Consider the following 18,164-nt stretch of genomic DNA (forward strand, 5'->3'; position numbering starts at 1 on the left):
TTTTTTCACTGCCCTGTATGTATATAGATTTCTATATATCAAAAAAAAAAAAAAAAAAAAATAGTCCTGGACAAGACGTTAAACAGTATCCATTTTATTTGTATTAACACTTTAACCTACTAATGTGTAACTAATACTTTTGCTTTAAAAAAAAAAAAAAAAAACTCTTTATAATTTTCCTTTTTGACATTTGAACAAAATTAAAAATGGTGTCTTTTTAATTGCTAAAATTCTAAGATCCAAATGATTTCTAATTTTTGTTATGTCTAAGTGAATATAAAAATATATATTTATTTTTGAGAGCAGAACAAACACAAGGGACTTCCCCATTATAAAAAATAGGGAGGATGTTGCTATATTTTGGGTGTATAATGGGGTATGATCCCACACAGTCAGACGATTCTATTTATAAACGATGCTGCTAAGAACTGACGAATCAAATTAATTCACGTTCTGCTACCAACCAATCAGAAACCAGAATTGCTTCATAAATATTAAACCTTTTCTGGAGCAATTTCACATGTTCTTTCCCAGGTTTCGACACGGTAAGAATATTTTGTTCTGTGGAACTGTCTACTACAAACAAGTCACCTCCTAGGACTTGTGTGTAACAGCGAACCATCTGAAACTGTTCTGAAACTCAAAATGGCTTACACTTCTAGAGAAAAGAAATTGGACTCTTAGGAAGCTCTTCATTATTCCAGTAATTATAGGAGCAACCAGACTCATAAAAAAGAATTTCAAAAACTACCTGGCAAATATACCCAGTAAGAGAGATACAAACAATTACACTTAAGAGCAGTCATGCAAGAGAGATACAAACAATTACACTTAAAGCAGTCGTTAGAATCTTAAAAAGATCTCAGTTGGAGTATATTAGATACCAGGTGAATGTCTGACATTTGGTAAAATGTCCCCTTTCTGCTAAAAAAAAAAAAAAAAAAAAAAAAAAAAAAAAAATGTAAGAAAATTGAAAAAAAAAATTTGAGAGTAATTTTGAACCGCTTTTGCTAGTATATGTGATGAATGAACATATACTACACTGGTCTCCCAAAGGAGGTAACAATGTTTGGGAGGATATGACAAACGAACAAACACTACACTACCTCTCTTCCAAAGGAGGAGGTAATGTCTGGGAGGATGGTCTCATGACATACTACTTTCCTAAAGAAAAGAGGTAATACCTGGGAGGATTATGATGATATGACAACAAAATAAATGCTACACTCACCCTCCTGAATTGAGTATTGCAATATAGTACATTTGTCTGAAATGAATTGCACATTCAAAGATAGTAATAGTATAGTTTCGACTTCAGACAAACAGATATCATAATTAATAGATGTAAATACATTTTTGTCAAATCAAGGTAACATGCAAAAGAGGAAAATTTTAGAAACCCAGAATGGAACAAGTAGTTCAGCTAGTTAATGATTTACAAGGTTGTGATTCTTCTACAGCTTTCCAGAAAGTTGTAGAATATTCTCGCCACAACATATAACAAATGTATAGAGAAAAAAAAAAAAAAAAGAAGAGAAAACCTTGTGTTCCATACCAGCGAGTCATGCAATAATCAAGATTGCAAACTTTTAGCCCAGATTCAATTGTGGTGGACAAAAACGAATGCATTGCAAATGTGAGGATTCGGTTTGCTTCTGCAGCTGTTGCCACACAGAGAACAAAGCCAATGCCAATGGCATTTCAAAGTATTCATCAAGTTACTTATTAAAGATTTTTCTATTCAACCTCTTCATTTTTGTTTCATGTCAATCGACAAATACACATGTTGAAAAAAGAAATTTAAATGTAGTTTTAAACACAATCTGACAGGTTTTCCTTAAATTTTTATGGAAATATTTCATTATAGTGCAAAAATCTTCTACATTTGATCATGAGTTTCTGTTTCACATATATTTATATATCTGACACCATGAACTACTGTTGGTATTTACCTGGCATCTAGTCATGCTGAGTCATGAAATGGTAAGACAGCTATCTTTGAATGACATATATATATATAAATAAATAAATATGAGGGATGTTTCAAAAATAATATTGCTTATTTGTTTATTTTGCCTAAATGGATCAGAGGGGATTTCAAATTGCATGGTTATGATAACTGAATTTATACATTCATGATCTTAAAGTGTCATCTCTCTGTTGCAAATATTGATGGTATGAAACTCTTAGAAAACAACCCCTGCCATAGATGTGTATCAGAAGCAGAGATGTGTCATTGGCTTTCTCTGTGCTGAAAAAATTCAACCAATCAACATTCACGAACGCCTATTGAACGTTTATGTAAGAGTATCTTGTGTAGGAGACGGTGAGACTCGTCGTGGGCGACGAAGCGTTTCACTAAAGAACCACGGCAACACACAGCAAACCAACAAACAATGACAGCCACGGCGCGAAGGAAACTAACAAAGCTCAGCTGACTGCACGAATAGAAACGGAACCCAACAGTCACTGTACTGATCGCCACGAACGTCAGAACCCGACTGCCTCGCACCTCCAATGGCCCGATTTTTATTACTCAAGATGGCCTAGCTAATTTGCATCCCCGCGAGATCTTGCGCGATCCTGCGAGATTCCGTCTCTAATAAAAGCAGGCAGGCGCCATCTTGAAACTCTTTCTTCCGCTGCCCCGACCACAGGATCAGCCACCACCCCACACGCCAGGCACACACGGACCCTCTTGCGCCGAGGACTACGGTTAGTCTCACACTCCCCCCTGGTCTCCAGATCACATACGTGACACGGCGGACGTGGCCGTTTGATTCGAGCACTCCTGCGGAGGGGTATTGCCGGGACTTCCTCATCGGAGCTCTCAGAAGTGGCATCGGAAGCATCAGCATCAGCATTAGAGCTCGCAGTTGAGTAATCAGGTCCATGGGGCACAGGTTGGATCCATCGCTCATTGTCGGATGACTCGCTCCTTCCACTGCTCGCAGTTGAGTCACCAGGTTCGTGGGGCACGGGTTGGATCCATCGCTCATCGTCGGATGACTCGCTACTTCCACTGCTTGCCGATTGGTCAGCGCTTAGAGCGGGCCGGACATCCCTTACGTGGCGCGGAGTATCATCGACTAGTATGGCCTGTTCACTGATGACGCCGGTGACCCGCCCCCTCCAAAAGCTGCTGGTGCACCGGCCGCCGGGTGACTTCACCCAGACGGTGTCTCCCACTTGGTACGTCCCCTGAGGTTCTCGTTGGTCGGGTAGACACACTTCAACGTCCTTGACGCGCACGTGGTAGTGATGAATCGCATCAGCGGGCGCACTGCCGCCAGTCACGGTGTCCTTAGGCGTTGTGTTGTATCTGTAAACCGCCTCCGCGATCGTACACTTCTTCCTGGCCGCGATCCTCTTCACGGTTCGGTGGCATCGCTCAGCTATGCCGTTGCCGCTCGGCACATACGCGCATCGGTGTCGAAGGCGGATCCCCCAGTTGTCCATAAAATGCCTAAATTCCCTGCTGCAGAAAGCCGTGTCGTTATCCGTGAGGATCTCCTCAGGCGGCCCCCTTTCGTAGAATATGGATTCCAATTCGTGGATGACACTGGTGGAATCCTGCCTCGCTAATTGGCGCCAAATCGCGAACCTCGTTGGCCCGCAGTCTATCAGCGTGAGGAAGTGTTGACTGCCGTAGTGGGTTATATCCATACCCAACCGACTCCAAGTCGCGTCCACTCCCAGCTGTCCTTTCCGCCATCTGGCTGGGGCGGGGTCGATGGACTGGCACGTTTGGCACTCCCTGACCACTGCTCTTACTGCGCTTTTTGGTATTGATGGTCTAGCCAACTTCACAAAGTAGTAGGTCCGTTGTACTCCGGGGTGCCCACTGTCGTGATGTATCTTCCTTATTTCGTCCTCCTCGACGGAGGCAGCACACAGAGGCAATGGCTTAGCTTCTTTCTTCATAGACTCATACCATCTCCGTGGTACCCGAGTGAGCTTGTCGGCGAGGTTGTAGTCCGAGGTGACGAGCACTACTTCTACGGACAGGTTGTACTCCGTCACCAGTTTTTTCACAGTCTCGAGCCTCCGTCTTATCAGCATTTCGCTGGCTGCCTTGGTGCGTGCCCTGGCCTTGCTCGTGAGTGTGTCCGACACCCAGTGGTGCACGCAAAGTGAGTCAGTGTGCACACGCAGTTTCTTCACTTCCCATTGAAGTGCCAGGTTAATGCCCTTTATTACAGCGTCGAGTTCTGCCAGGTTGATATGGGCAGCATCATTCGCCGGTTGCAGCCAGCAGGCATCCTCAACTACGGCCCCATCTTTCTCCAAAACTACACCGATCGCTAGAGAACTTGCGTCCACCCACACGCTCAGTTCGTCTCCCTGCACGCACCAGTCCCCTGTGGCGGGGTCATTCTTTTTCACACTAGCGACGGTCTCCTTTAACATTCGAACCAATAGTTCGTCGGTTATCTCATCGTCCCAGCCTTTGCTGACCGCATTTGCCCTCCTTTTTATGACGCCTGTCGCTGCACGAACCCATCCGCATACTGGAAGGTGCCCCACAAGTTTCCCGCACAGGGAGAACACGGCACGTCTTGTGTAAACGTCGGGTACGTCGGGAACTGCGGTTCCACGCCTCCACTTCAGGATCCCTCGCTCCTCTTGAACGCTCAAGCCCAATACGCGGGCACCATCCTCAAGCCGCTCAGAGTCCTTGCAGTTTAGACCAAACTCGGCAAGTTTGGATCTTACGCGCGAAGAGGACATGATATCTTCGTTCACGTATATATCGTCAATATACGCCGATGTTCCCTTTCTGATCCATTCTTCTTGTGACAACACGGCATTGACGATAGCCTTCATTATCTGGGGTGCTACGTTTAGCCCAAATCCGAGTCGCGTAAGACAGTATCTCTTCCCGGAAAACATCACTGTCTGGAAAGGCCACATCGCCTCGCCGATCCGGACCTGCAAGTATGCTTTTCTCAAGTCCAGTAGGGACACATTGGACCCCTGCCGGCGCCACTCTCGCAGCTTGCTGGCACAGACGTCGGCGTCCGCTGTGAACGCATCAACGTGCGCATTGAACTCACGGTAGTGAGGATATGGTAGAGGTTGCTCGCAGGAGCTGCTTTGCTCCAGCGGGGAGTCCTGACAGGAATTTGTAGGCTAGGGCCCTCTCGGGAAGACCGCCGAACAACACCGTCAGCTTCTTAAGTTCGGCGAGATACACGTCCACAGTTTCGCCCAAGCGTATAGACCTCGTCTCAAACTGCTCCCATGCAGTGGCGGGGTCAGTGGCGAACGCCCTGTACAACGCCGCCTTGATACTCGAGTAGTCACACTTCTCCTCAGCGCTGAGTTGCTGATATACAGCGAAAGCCCCGCCGGTCAGCCGCAGAGGAATCACGCGCTCGACATTTTTCACGCCGGACAACTGACAATGTAACTCGACCTTCTCAACCCAGCTGAGTACCGGGTCGGATCCGTCGAATTCCGGTATCAACTTTAGATCGAACCTATCCGCCATTGAAGAAAAGAAAACCAAGTTCGGAGTGGGGGGGGGGGCCGAAATAGCTTGTAAGAGTATCTTGTGTAGGAGACGGTGAGACTCGTCGTGGGCGACGAAGCGTTTCACTGAAGAACCACGGCAACACACAGCAAACCAACAAACAATGACAGCCACGGCGCGAAGGCAACTAACAAAGCTCAGCTGACTGCACGAATAGAAACGGAACCCAACGGTCACTGTACTGATCGCCACGAACGTCAGAACCCGACTGCCTCGCACCTCCAATGGCCCGATTTTTATTACTCAAGATGGCCTAGCTAATTTGCATCCCCGCGCGATCCTGCGAGATTCCGTCTCTAATAAAAGCAGGCAGGCGCCATCTTGAAACTCTTTCTTCCGCTGCCCCGACCACAGGATCAGCCACCACCCCACACGCCAGGCACACACGGACCCTCTTGCGCCGAGGGCTACGGTTAGTCTCACAGTTTACAAAGCCAACAGAGTTAATGTCAGGACAGTTAGCAAATGGGTTTGTCAATTTTTTTTGTTTTATTTTACTTCAGTTGAAGTTCTCAGAAATCAAGGGGCCCACGACCTGGGGCTAACACTTGAACTCTTTATGAGATACATAGATATTCAAATGTTCCATTTAAGTTCTTTATCTCTCAAACACTGAGTTAGTAAAGAAATTGAGAACATAATTTTCCTCTCCCGAATTAACCATTTTCATACATTGTAGTATATCTTTCATTTTGGTCTCTTGGTCTTACTGGATTCCAGGACAAGAATTTATCTAGTCTGGTGGAGTATCCAGCTTCGTGCTATTACTTGAGGTAACATCACTTGGAGAAGGTGCACCATTCCTCGTAAAAGCTAATGTAGGTTAGCCATAGTGAGAAGACCTTATTTGAGTAGTGAATACTATGTGATTTTGAATATTTAGTCAGGGTTTACTTCTATGGAAAAAGTATCCTCATGCCAGGTTGTTCTGACAAACCCCTGTACAGAGAGACCATAGACACTCAAGGACAGTGTCTAGTAGGCATTCATATAGCGACAGATGTTGTGAGTTACAAAGTGCACTCCAGACTTTTACGATCGGGGCATCAAAAGAGACTGGCAAAAGTTCATTAAGAATAATGATGACTATGTAGAAAAGTGCAAAAGGTTACTCCTCTTAATAGTACCACTCCTGTCTTCGTAGCTCTTCAGTGTTTTAGTTTTTGAGTTAAAAAATAGGAAGCCTTACTTTGGAAAAGACCCTTGCATATATATATATATATATACTAGCAAAAGTACCTGTCGTTGGCTGGGTTCAAAAACAGCCTACAGAAAATGGACTCTGATTTATTAAACTATGATAGGTTATGAAAAAGAAGGTTTGTAAATTTGGGTTGAATTTGGGGGTATCAAAACCAAAGCAAAATATGATGAAAGTAAAAATAGATAAACCCCATAATTTATTATACCATACCTGTTCACACTGAAACACTTATCACAATATTCTGTGGATCTATTATTAAAAAACCTTGTTAAACTTTGTGACATATTTCCATTCTATGAAGGTCAGGTGCGAACGAACACCCCATAATTTTATTATATATTGATTATGTATTGAAGAAATATCTTCAAACTGAAACATAATTATCAAAGTATACTTACGCAGATAGATATGAAAAGTCTTTATTAAAGTTTGTACCTATTTCCATTCTATGGAGCCAGGCGCAAACGCAGACCCCACAATTTTATCATACCATCCCTATTTAAGTTAAAAGATACTTATCAAAGTATTCTTATGTACATCTATATCAAAAACACTTGTAAACGTTTTTTTTTAATTTTTTATTTCCATACTTTGTGGACCAGGCGCAAACGCAGACCCCACAATTTTAATGAACCACCGTCCTGCCAGATCAAACATACCCATTCCTGTGTCTCGATACATCTTCTATCATTATATGCAATCAGTTTTTTTAAAATATTCAACCATATAGGAGTCTATTCGTGACCAGACACACAAACATTCAGCTTTATATTATATATATATGTGTGTTGGAATGATTAATTGAAATCAGAAAACTTATAGCTTTTTGTGGCATTGGAATCGGTGTCTGAAACATTTGCATTTAATTCCCAATTCCAAAAAAACGCCCTTCATTGTGTTTTTGCAATTTTCTTAAATACCAACAATAGGAGTGGCAGCAGCAAAAAGCAATGGAAGGTGGAAGAGAAGTTTGCTTTAATTACATTTAGCCGGCTGTTGTGTACCATGAAGAATCCCTCAGCTATGAGCAAATAGCCTCACTGTCTTGTGGATGCGTTCAGAAAGGTAAAGCCTTAGGGAGTGAACCCTGACAAAAAAAGCCCAGTCTGGAGTCCCAATAGGTGGATGGTGAAGCTCTGCAAAACTTTTCGGCAACTCCTGCAGTCGTGCTGGTACTGACTGTATTGGCTTACCTTTCCATTTGAGTCTGCTTGCAATGCCAAGAGAGGAACTCTGATAAATGGACAAACCAAGGTTCTCTTATTATCCGCCCAGATCTGCACCTGGAGAGATCTCTCCAGTTTTACTGTTTTTTTGTTTTTGTTTATTTTTTTTTACATGGTAGTCACCACTTATCAAGGCCTGGAAGCCACTCGAGGATAAAGGTTATTGCCTGTACAGTAATCAATGGAATAATATCATAGTAGTGGTTAGTAATGGAGATCTGATAAAGTATCTTACTTAAGAGGGTGGTTTATCAGGAATTTGTTTATGTTGGACTTGAAGACATCCAAGTTGTAGTAAGGTGGGAAACAGGCAAATGGAACAGAGTTCCACAGGCGTGCAGTTCTAAGAAAGAAGCCTTGTTCATGGAATCTATATTTTGATTTAGGCACAGATAAAGAGTGGGGAAAATTATTGACAGTGGTTTCAGCTGTACTGATATAGAAATAACACAGAGTCAGCAGTTACCTGTTTTAGGCTTAACATCAATTGGCATAGAGCTGGGTGCAGGGGTTTGCTCCTGACAGTGAGAAGGATTTCTAGAACCTACGGGCAATTACCGCCCGCCACAACCCGAGCAGTCCTCTGGCAATAAGCTCCTACAACGCCACAACTTGCTGGTTTCCTTAGGTGTGTGAAGATTCGACAGTCAGAAGACTTACTGAAAAACCTAGCACTTAAATAAAAATATAAAGGAAAAGGAAATGAAACCACCAGCCTTGCAGGTGGCAAGTTGGAATGTTAAAACAATGTGTTCTGACCTCTTCAACGACCTTCAACAAATTGATGACACTAGAAAAACAGCAATCATCAACCATGAGCAAGCCAAACAGAACATTGACATTGCTGCCCTTCAAGAGGTATGTATTAGCAATAGTGGCTGTCTCAAAAAGTTCTACACATTCTTCTGGCAAGGCCTGGAAGCAAATGAGCACCGGATTCATGGAGTCGATTTTGCAGTATGCAACTCCATTCTGCCGTCAGTGAAACCTCATTCCCAAGGAACTGAGTGCATTCTGTCACTGCGCCTCGTCACCTCCTCAGGTCCAACACACATCTTCAGCATCTATGCCCCTACGCTCTGTTCTCCTGCCAATGTCAAAAATTGTTTTCTACAAAGAGCTCAATGCACGGATCAGACAAATCCCAGAAAATGAGATTGTGCTTCTGCTCGGAGACTTCAATGCCCGAGTGGGTGCAAACCACAACTCTTAGCCACACTGCATTGGACACTTTGGTGTTAGCAAGCTTAATGAGAATGGCCAGCGGCTACTGGAGCTCTGCTCCTACAGAAATCTGTGCATTACCAACACCTTCTTTGCCATTAAGTTACACCACAGAATGTCCTGGAGACATCCCAGATCCATGCCTTGGAACCAGCTAAATTTTGTCATCATCCGGAAATCCAAGCTGAACTAGGTGCTTCTCACACGTAGTTACCACAGTGTTGACTGCAACACTGACCATTCCCTAGTCAGCAGCAAGGTGTGTCTTCGTCCTCGACTGCCATCACTCCAAGCAGAATCGTCACGTCCATGTAGACACATCAGGAGTGATGATACAGAACGCCCATGAACATTTTTCCAAGGCCATCAACAAGGCTCTGGATGATTGCCTCACAGACTTCACTCAGGCACGTTGGGACTTCATCCGGGATGCTGTGTACAAGGCTGCCATTGACACCTTTGAAAAAAGGTTAAAAAAGAACAAAGGCTGGTTTGAGGCTGAGAAAGAGAAGATGAAACTGTATTTATTCAGAGTCACAATGTGGGTTTCGGGCTAAACAATCAATGACTGACATGGTGTTCTCAATAAGACAGCTGCAAGAAAAGTGCGGTCAACAGTAAAATCCCTTACATCTCACCTTCATCGACCTGACAAAGCCATTTGATTTGGTCAGTAGATCGGGTCTTTTCACCCTCCTTCTCAGAATTGGATGTCCTCCCGAACTCCTTAAGGTATGATGGCATAATGGGCACCGTCCAGTACAAGGGATCTTTCTCAGACCCCTTCCCAATCAAGAGTGGCATGAAGCAAGGATGCATCTTGGCACCTACAATTTTTGCTCCTATGCTATGCATTCCACGAGTCAGACAACGGCATCTTTCTCCACACTAGGAGCAACGGTAACCTAATCAACCTCACTTGTCTCAGAGCGAAGACGAGGGTGCACCAAGTGGTCATTAGAGAAATGCTTTTTGCAGATGATGCAGCTCTCATTGCTCATTCTGAGGAAAGTCTTCAACGACTCATCTCCCACTTTGTGAACGTATGCACAGTTCTCCCTCACCATCAGTCTGAAGAAAACCAACATCATGAGCCAAGATATCAGCACCGTCCCTAAAATCACTATTGACGACCACACCCTAGAGGTGGTAGACAAGTTCACATACCTCGGCTCCACCATCACCAGCAACTTGCCTCTAGATGCAGAACTCAACATAAGGATAGGCAAAGCAGCCACGGCCATGGCCTATCTAACCAAGAGAGTGTGAGACAACACCTTGCTGACACTAAATACAAAAGATCAGAATATACCAAGCCTGTGTTGAGTACTCTTCTTTATGGTAGTGAGTCCTGGATTTTATACTCACACCAAGAATGAAAACTGAAAGCTTTCCACATGCACAACCTCAGATGTCTTTAAAGCATCTTTTGGCAGGATCAAGTCACAAACATAATCATCTCATCCCAGGCTGGCATACTAAGCATGTTTGCCATTCTAGCTCAAAGACGCTTGCGTTAGCTGGGTCATGTGTGCAGGATGGAAGTTGGTCACATCCCAAAGGACATCCTGTATGGCAAGCTAGTCTCTGGAACATGGCCAATTGGGTGACCAACTCTGCACTACAAGGACACTTGCAACAGAGACATGAAGACGTGTGGCATTCAGCCATAGGATCTCAAGTCAGAGTCATCCAATCACACAGCCTAGTGAGCAAAGACAGTGCTCTACATCGCGAGTGAAACAGTTGCATTTCTGAGTGATTTTTCTAAGTGGCAACTTGAAATAATGAAATGCTTATCTTTTGGCGATTGTGTTTTTTTTCACTGAGAATCTTCCAAAGCTCATTACTGAGTGAAAAATACCTTTTCAACTTTTTTATTAATAAAACGAACAAAGTTAGATTATTTAAAAAATAAGTTTGATAGAATATACTTTTAACGAAGGCTGTTTAAAAAAACATCTGAAGAAATCAGAATGTTTATACATTCAAGTATCAACATAAAATTTGTTGCATATTTAGAATTACACTTATTTAAAAATATACACAAAAATCTTTATGATGTACATACTCATCACAGAACAAAGATGTCATATTCCAAAAATCATGCAGGTTTGGCTAGTAATTTTTCTATTTGGCTAGTAAACAAAAATATTTAGTTGTCACAGGTCAACTAAAGATAAATTTGTCCATAGAGCCCTGAAAGGTAAAAAAAAAAAAATAACAGCAACAATTTTTATTCTTATTTTTATATTAATATTAATTTTTATTTTTATATTTATTTTTGTCCATATCCAGTGTACCATTTTTGTAAAAGGAGGAATGGAATTTACTCCACATTAAAAACCAACATTGTCTCTAACTCCGCAATTGTGGGGAGGTTTATTATTATTATTATTTAAAACTATCACAATGGTTATTAATACTTTGCTATATTTATCTATTAATATTTTTGTTTCAACTATTACTATTACCATTCACATTATTTTTACTGTTCAAGAAATTTGTTTCAATTTCTAACCATTTATTATATATGTTAAAATCAATTGCGTCTCTTTTTGCCGTTTGAATTAAATGCTAATACATTGCAAAAATTTTTTAAAATAAAAAAAATTAAAAAATATAACATTCTTCTTCCACAAACAGCAAAAATAATTCATGTGAACTCTTTCAAACATTGTTGCAAGGAATGAACGCTGTCCATATTACAAATTTCCAGTTTCTATTTTTCAAGGTTTTTCATTTCGATAAATTTTTGTGACCAAGTGCGGGGGGCCACTTGAAATATAAAAAATAAAATATTAAGTACAAAAATATAACATTGTTTCCATGCTTCAAAAAACCCTCATAACCTTGAAATTATATATATATATATATATATATATATATATAGGTAGATGTAGATACTAGAAAAATACCTAAGTTACACATTGAGTTCAGTTTAGACTGCTTGAATCAAGGAAAAGGCGATTGGCAACCTCTTTCCTTTCCCAAAGAAGGAGGTAATGCTTGGGAGAATGGCTTCCTAAGACCAAACTGAACTATAATTAATTCAGACAAAATGGTCAGCCCCATTGCAACTAACCAGAATGCGTCAATAATTCCCGGGCTGTTATGAAACGAACTCACACACACACAAAAAAAAAAAAGAAAAAAAAAGATCTTTATTTATATGACTGCTACAGCAGCACAGAGGCACAAGGTCAGTGTATAATGAGGAAAACTAGGTTCGTTCTGAAAAAGTACTAAAATAATTATGAATGATGGACTCTACAGTATTTCCTAATATTTCTTTAGGCGAGAGACAATAAACCAACAGAGCCATTAAATGCCTCTTCAGGATTTTAAACAGGAAGCATAAGGATTCTTTATGTTAAACTACATACCGACTCCGTACGTAACAATCTAAAAGTTGAATAGATATGTTTTTCAAACTATTTTTTATAATCTGATAATGTTTAATTAATATAATAAATCCTAACAAATTTTTCCAAAACTTAAAATAAATTTATTAGTGTGACATAAAATTCTTTGTGATCAATTCATGAGAGCAGAGGAAGGCAGTTTACGTTAAATTTACAGAGTAAATGAAGTATCTCCCTAAAAATTGAACTAAATGTTAAAAAAAAAAAAACATATATATATATATATATATGAAAATATTATGTTTAATAGTTATTTGAAAATAAATAAAATAAACAACAATGTTTCATATGTTCACTAAAGGCATCAAAATGGCTCCTTTCAAAGAAAAGCAACCTGTTATGCAATGCTAAAATTGTACACTTTTTTTTTAACAAGTCAAAAACGTTAATGATCCATACAATTAAATAGGATTGTATTTGTCTCTTGTGGTTAGGATATCAGTTAAAATTGATTTGCGTTTTCTTCTTGTGCTTAAATATAATGCAGATGGACAAAATAAAGAAAAGGGGAAGAACAGCAAAACAAAAGTTAGGTTTTTTGTTTTTTTTTACATAGGAGTCACCACTGATCAAGGCCCAGAGACTACTCAAGGATAAGGGTTATTGAGTGTACAGTAATCAATGGGATAATATCATAGTAATTGTTAGTAGTGGAAATTTGGTAAATTGGATTACTTAAGGGGATAGTTCATCAAGAATTTGTTTACATTGGACTTGAAGACTACCAAATTGAAAAACAGGCAAATGGATGAGAGTTTCACAGGCGTGCAGTTCTAAGAAAGAAGCTTTGTTCTTGGAACCTCTATTTAGGTTTAGGCACAGATAAAGTATGGGGGAAATTATTGACAGTGGTTTCAGATAGACAAGTATTTTTCATGAAAGTTTGGTGAGGGGGGGGCCATAGATTGGAGCTCAGACAAGCACTTGCCATGATAATAACAATAAAGCAGAGACAGGTTCGCAACGTTTCTTCTGTGGGAAAGAGGTTGCAGGGAAGAGAAAAGGGCATTCCTCACTAGGCTACCAAGTCTATTTTGAACTCTGTCAAGGAAGAGATAAGTGTACTTATCATGTGTGTACCATCACATTTTCTTACATGATCAACACCACTACATAATTACGAATAATAAACAATCAATGAACATCAGTGTTCTACACACCCATCCATCCATCTTTTCTTGATCTTAATATTCCATAATATAATGACATGTCCAGCAGAGATGAATGCCCTTCTCTTCTGGTCTTCACTGGCAGATCAACCCTGCTTTTATTCTTCTGCTCCACAAGCTCATCATCACCCAACAAATTTACCATCCTTCTTATATCCAAAATCTGTGAGATCTTGTTCATTGACTGCACCTCTTTCACTATTCCCCCTTTTCATTATGTAGTGTAATGAGCTACTCATCATTTTATCCAGACATCACCAATATTGCTATTCACAAGTGACGTCCTTTCTTCTTGCTTCAGACTATGCTTTAATGCCTCCAAATGTGATTAAAAATTGCCTGCTGTGATAGCAATTCTTCTTTTAGTCCACTTTTGGACAAGACGTCATATCAAAATATAGATACACTAGATCTTTTAGCCCATTAAAAACGGGCAAATGTTATAGCCTGTTGACTTAAAATGAGCACTTTGTTAAATTTATGCTCATTTTTGCATTCCAGCCATCCATAGCCCTTGAGCCCCTGGAGGGGCATAGGCCATCTACAACTTTTGTAGATGTTTTTGTAGCGAGGAGTTCTTTTGATAGGGTGAGGGTGCTGGCCCCACGCCCAACCTTCCCAGAAGGTACATTCAGCACCTAGCCTTCCCATCTGGTACTGACCAGGCTCAATGTTGCTTAACTTTGGTGATCTGGCAAGAATCCGTGTTTCAACATGATTGTGCCGTACATCATTTTTGCATTAAATAATAATTATTAATCCTTAATTGTGCATCAAATGGATACTATCAACTAACAATTTTTTTATGTGAATTTTTTTTATTTTTGTTGCATTAGTTTTTTTTTTTGTTTTTGTTGCATTATATTTTAGATTGCAACAACAGCGACAAGACCGTGCTGAAATATTTTATTTGCTTTTTTGTTTTAAGTATTTCATTTTTTATTAAGAAATGTTGTAATTAAAACAAAAATACATCAGGATCTTTTGTCTAGCCCAATAAGGCTTACGTTTTTCATAATAAACAATGGCAAGAATGAACTAATAATCATAATGGGAAAATGTCTGACATCAATAGCATTTTACAAAGGTAAAATATATAGATTAAAATAGTTAAGTAAAAAAAAAAAAAAAAAAAAAAAAAAAAATTAAGGAAAATGGGGAGGCAAATAATAAAATGACCCTTCCAGAAACCAACATGTAAGTTTCATTGGGTGTCTTGATGGCTTGGCAGACAGAGAAGATTCAAGGCATTTTGTCCACATAAATGAAGAGCTTGTCTTGATCGATACCTTTGAATGGCTAATAAAAAGCAATGAAGATGATGTTTAAAGGTAAAATAAAATGGTTTATGACTATTTTTTAAGAAGAGAGAGGGGGGTAAAAATGTAAGTTTCACTGTAAAATTAGATCAAATTATAGAGTAATATGAGAGCTAATTGAAAAAAAAAAAAAAACAAGGCCGATAGCCATTAGTCGCGTGCTCTCATGTAATGAATGAATGCGTGAATGTAGGATTTACATGAAATTAAAGATAAACTAAAATGACCGAAAAATGGGCTGAAATGACTTAAATAAAAAGTAAATGACTTAGAATGACTTTAATGAACTTAAGGATGAATTGAATGCTTAAAAAATAACCGGAATCCTTCAAAAATGACTTGAATGGCTTTGAGACTGACTGGTTGTAAAGTGGGTGATCATTTTACATTAAATTAATACAGAAAAGTGATCCTCCCACTTTATATCACAAAGTTACAAACATAAGTACAGCATGTAGTAAGAACAGATACTACACTTTGATCTTGGCCAAAAGGCTAAGAAAAGGGTATTTATTTGCTCCTCCACCAAGCAAATTAGGCACAAGGCCAATTTTTAATGTGAGGAGTGGAGGGGAAATGGGGACCAACTCCCCGGGGAGTAGGGGAGCTGGATAGTGACAATTGGTATGAAGGGTTGCCCCTACATTGACCAAGGTCTTCTATGTGGGATTGCCTCCACATATGGTCTTTACTAGCAGTATCTGCCGGAACATATGTATTTATTTGCTTCCCCACTGAGCAAATTAGGCACAAGGCCGTTTTTTAATGTGGAGAGGGAGGGAAAAGGGGACCAGCTCCCGAGAAGTGGGATATGGGAGCTGGATAATAACTGTTGGTCTGTAGGGTGATCCCTACATTGACCAAGGTCTGATATGTGGGGTTACCCCCACATATGATCTTTGCTTGAAGTATCTGCGGGAACAGATAATACACTTTGAGATATTAAATCCTTTATTCATGTTAAAAATACATTGAAAATCAACAATGAACAAAAAACTTAGACACATGGGCAACTCAAAAGGGGGAATTGTGGGGGTCGTTGGTCATCCTTGTCATTCCAGAACCAAACAAAATCAAAAGTTTCTCCCAGCTAGTATCTTCTTTCACCATAATACCGCATTCACCCTTTCATACTGGGGGACGTCCTACTTAACTCCCAATTTTTAAAACATTTTTTATTGACGTGTAAAAACAATAAAAATGGTACAATAATTCATTTGTGTCGAGGGCGGGGAAAAAAAAAAAAAAAAGTGATTAGTAGGACCCTCCCAACCCCGTTTAGTTCATAGACTGCCCGTTCCACTAGATTTGTAAAAGGAACCTCGCTTCTGCGGGTCAGGCTCTAAGTGGGGATGCCCTCTAGATGGGAGTGAATGGAGAAAAAAAAATTTTGTGGGTAAGGAATGGGGGTTAGTTTGTATTTCTTTCTCTCCAAGATGGGTGAAATTTAAAGTAGGGGGTGAAAACAAAAATTGCAAGAAGGAGGGGGGGGGATCTTGGAGGCTTCCTAATCGGGGAGGGATGGAGCACACACTCAGCTAGCTGAGAGGCTACCTGTTTTACTCTGTGCGTTCCACACCTAGGCGGGGAACATGTATTCAAATTTGGCTCCTCTTTGTACTCACAGACTTGCTACATGTATCCATCTTCTGTCAAATGCCGCGCGATGCAGCCTTCTTCTATCACATCTGATCTTCGCCCGTAGTTGGTATTTAAAGAAAGCGATCAGATCCTGATCAGAAAAAGACAACACCCCTCCCCCCGGCAACCTTGCAGACGCGACGTCCAAATCACCATTCTTGCCACAGCCAGGATCGTAACGTAGATCATTTGTCTTTCCCGGTCCCACGGCGGCCTCACATTGTCCATGACATTGGATACGGTAATTGGATGCGAGCCGTTACCTTGCTGACATACGACCAGTACCGGCGGAGTTCGCGACAATCGAAAAAGCATGATCAGTCGTTTCTACGGCCATTGTCCCACAACGGGGACTCCCAAAAACCTGGAACTGCTGCCAACCCAAACACCCATAGTGGGTCGTCGGCGGCCCCCTTCACTAGATCCCTGTGGAGTTCCCTACAGGTGGCAGTCACAATGTCGCTGGACCTTGGTAGTCGTTTTAGCGCGGCACGGCACTCTTTCATGTAGGCAGATTCTCCCGGCGGCCTGCGACGGCTAACGATAGAAGGGTCGAGAACGAGGTCGGGGAAGGCGGCAGTAACCATGGGGTGCCACGGTTGGTCATCTTGCATATAGTGGCTCAGGAAGGCCAGCCTCTCAGTATCTCGATGACACTCTCATTCCCAAGCCTCCCTCACACTGACGTTGAATACAGACCTGTCTGCTCATCCAGTGTCTTCCTCTGTCCCAAAGAAGCGAGGACAAGAGTTCGACAAGAGCTGTTAGGCGTTGTGCAGGCAGGGGAAGTACAGCCAGTCGGTAAAGGATGAGAGGAAAGACGCAAGTTGTGCACGCCTCAGCTCTACCCTTTAAGGAAAGTTTCCTAGGAAGCCACGAATTGACTGCAGCCTCCACCTTTGACCGTACCTCCAACCAATTCTTGTCAAGCTGGAGACCCGGTTCGAACCACACGCCGAGGATCCGAACCGGGCCATCTGTCCAGCTGAAGGGCGCCGGGAGGTTTGCGTTGCCACTCCAGGCGCCCAACCGCAGTCCCACCGACTTGCTGCGGTTTATCTTGGTCCTTGTAATTCTTTCATACTGAGCGAGCACCTCTGACACGATTTCGATGTCTCTGAAGCTCGACACAAAGACCGTGACATCATCGGCTGAGCCACCGGGTATTGTAATTCCGCACAGGGCCGAATTTGCCTACCCACGTCTCAGCTTGCAGAGCAGTAGCTCCAAAGCCAGGACATAGAGCAGGGGGCGACAGCGGACAACCCTGACGAACCGACCAAGAGATAACAAAGGGTTTCAAGCGCTTTCCGTTGACTTGAACGATGGCTGTGGGCTGTCGATACATCACGGAGATCCACTTGCAGAAGACCGGTTTAAAACCGGCGGCCTCTGAGACAGATGCCAAGAAACGATGGTC

The 18,164-nt window shown here is 41.5% G+C and overlaps 1 protein-coding gene and 1 pseudogene across 1 annotated transcript in view; both read right to left on the reverse strand.

The window, feature by feature from the left end:
- Window positions 1–18,164, reverse strand: part of LOC145292744 (protein disulfide-isomerase TMX3-like) — a 252,942-nt gene that overhangs the window by 224,212 nt on the left and 10,566 nt on the right. The gene's annotated exons all lie outside the window — the stretch shown is intronic.
- On the reverse strand, window positions 15,473–15,611 carry LOC145242488 (U2 spliceosomal RNA; annotated as a pseudogene).

Source organism: Euprymna scolopes, chromosome 2 (assembly GCF_053919585.1).
Source record: "Euprymna scolopes isolate OS-2025 chromosome 2, ASM5391958v1, whole genome shotgun sequence".
In the NCBI taxonomy this organism is placed as follows: Eukaryota; Metazoa; Mollusca; class Cephalopoda; order Sepiida; family Sepiolidae; genus Euprymna; species Euprymna scolopes.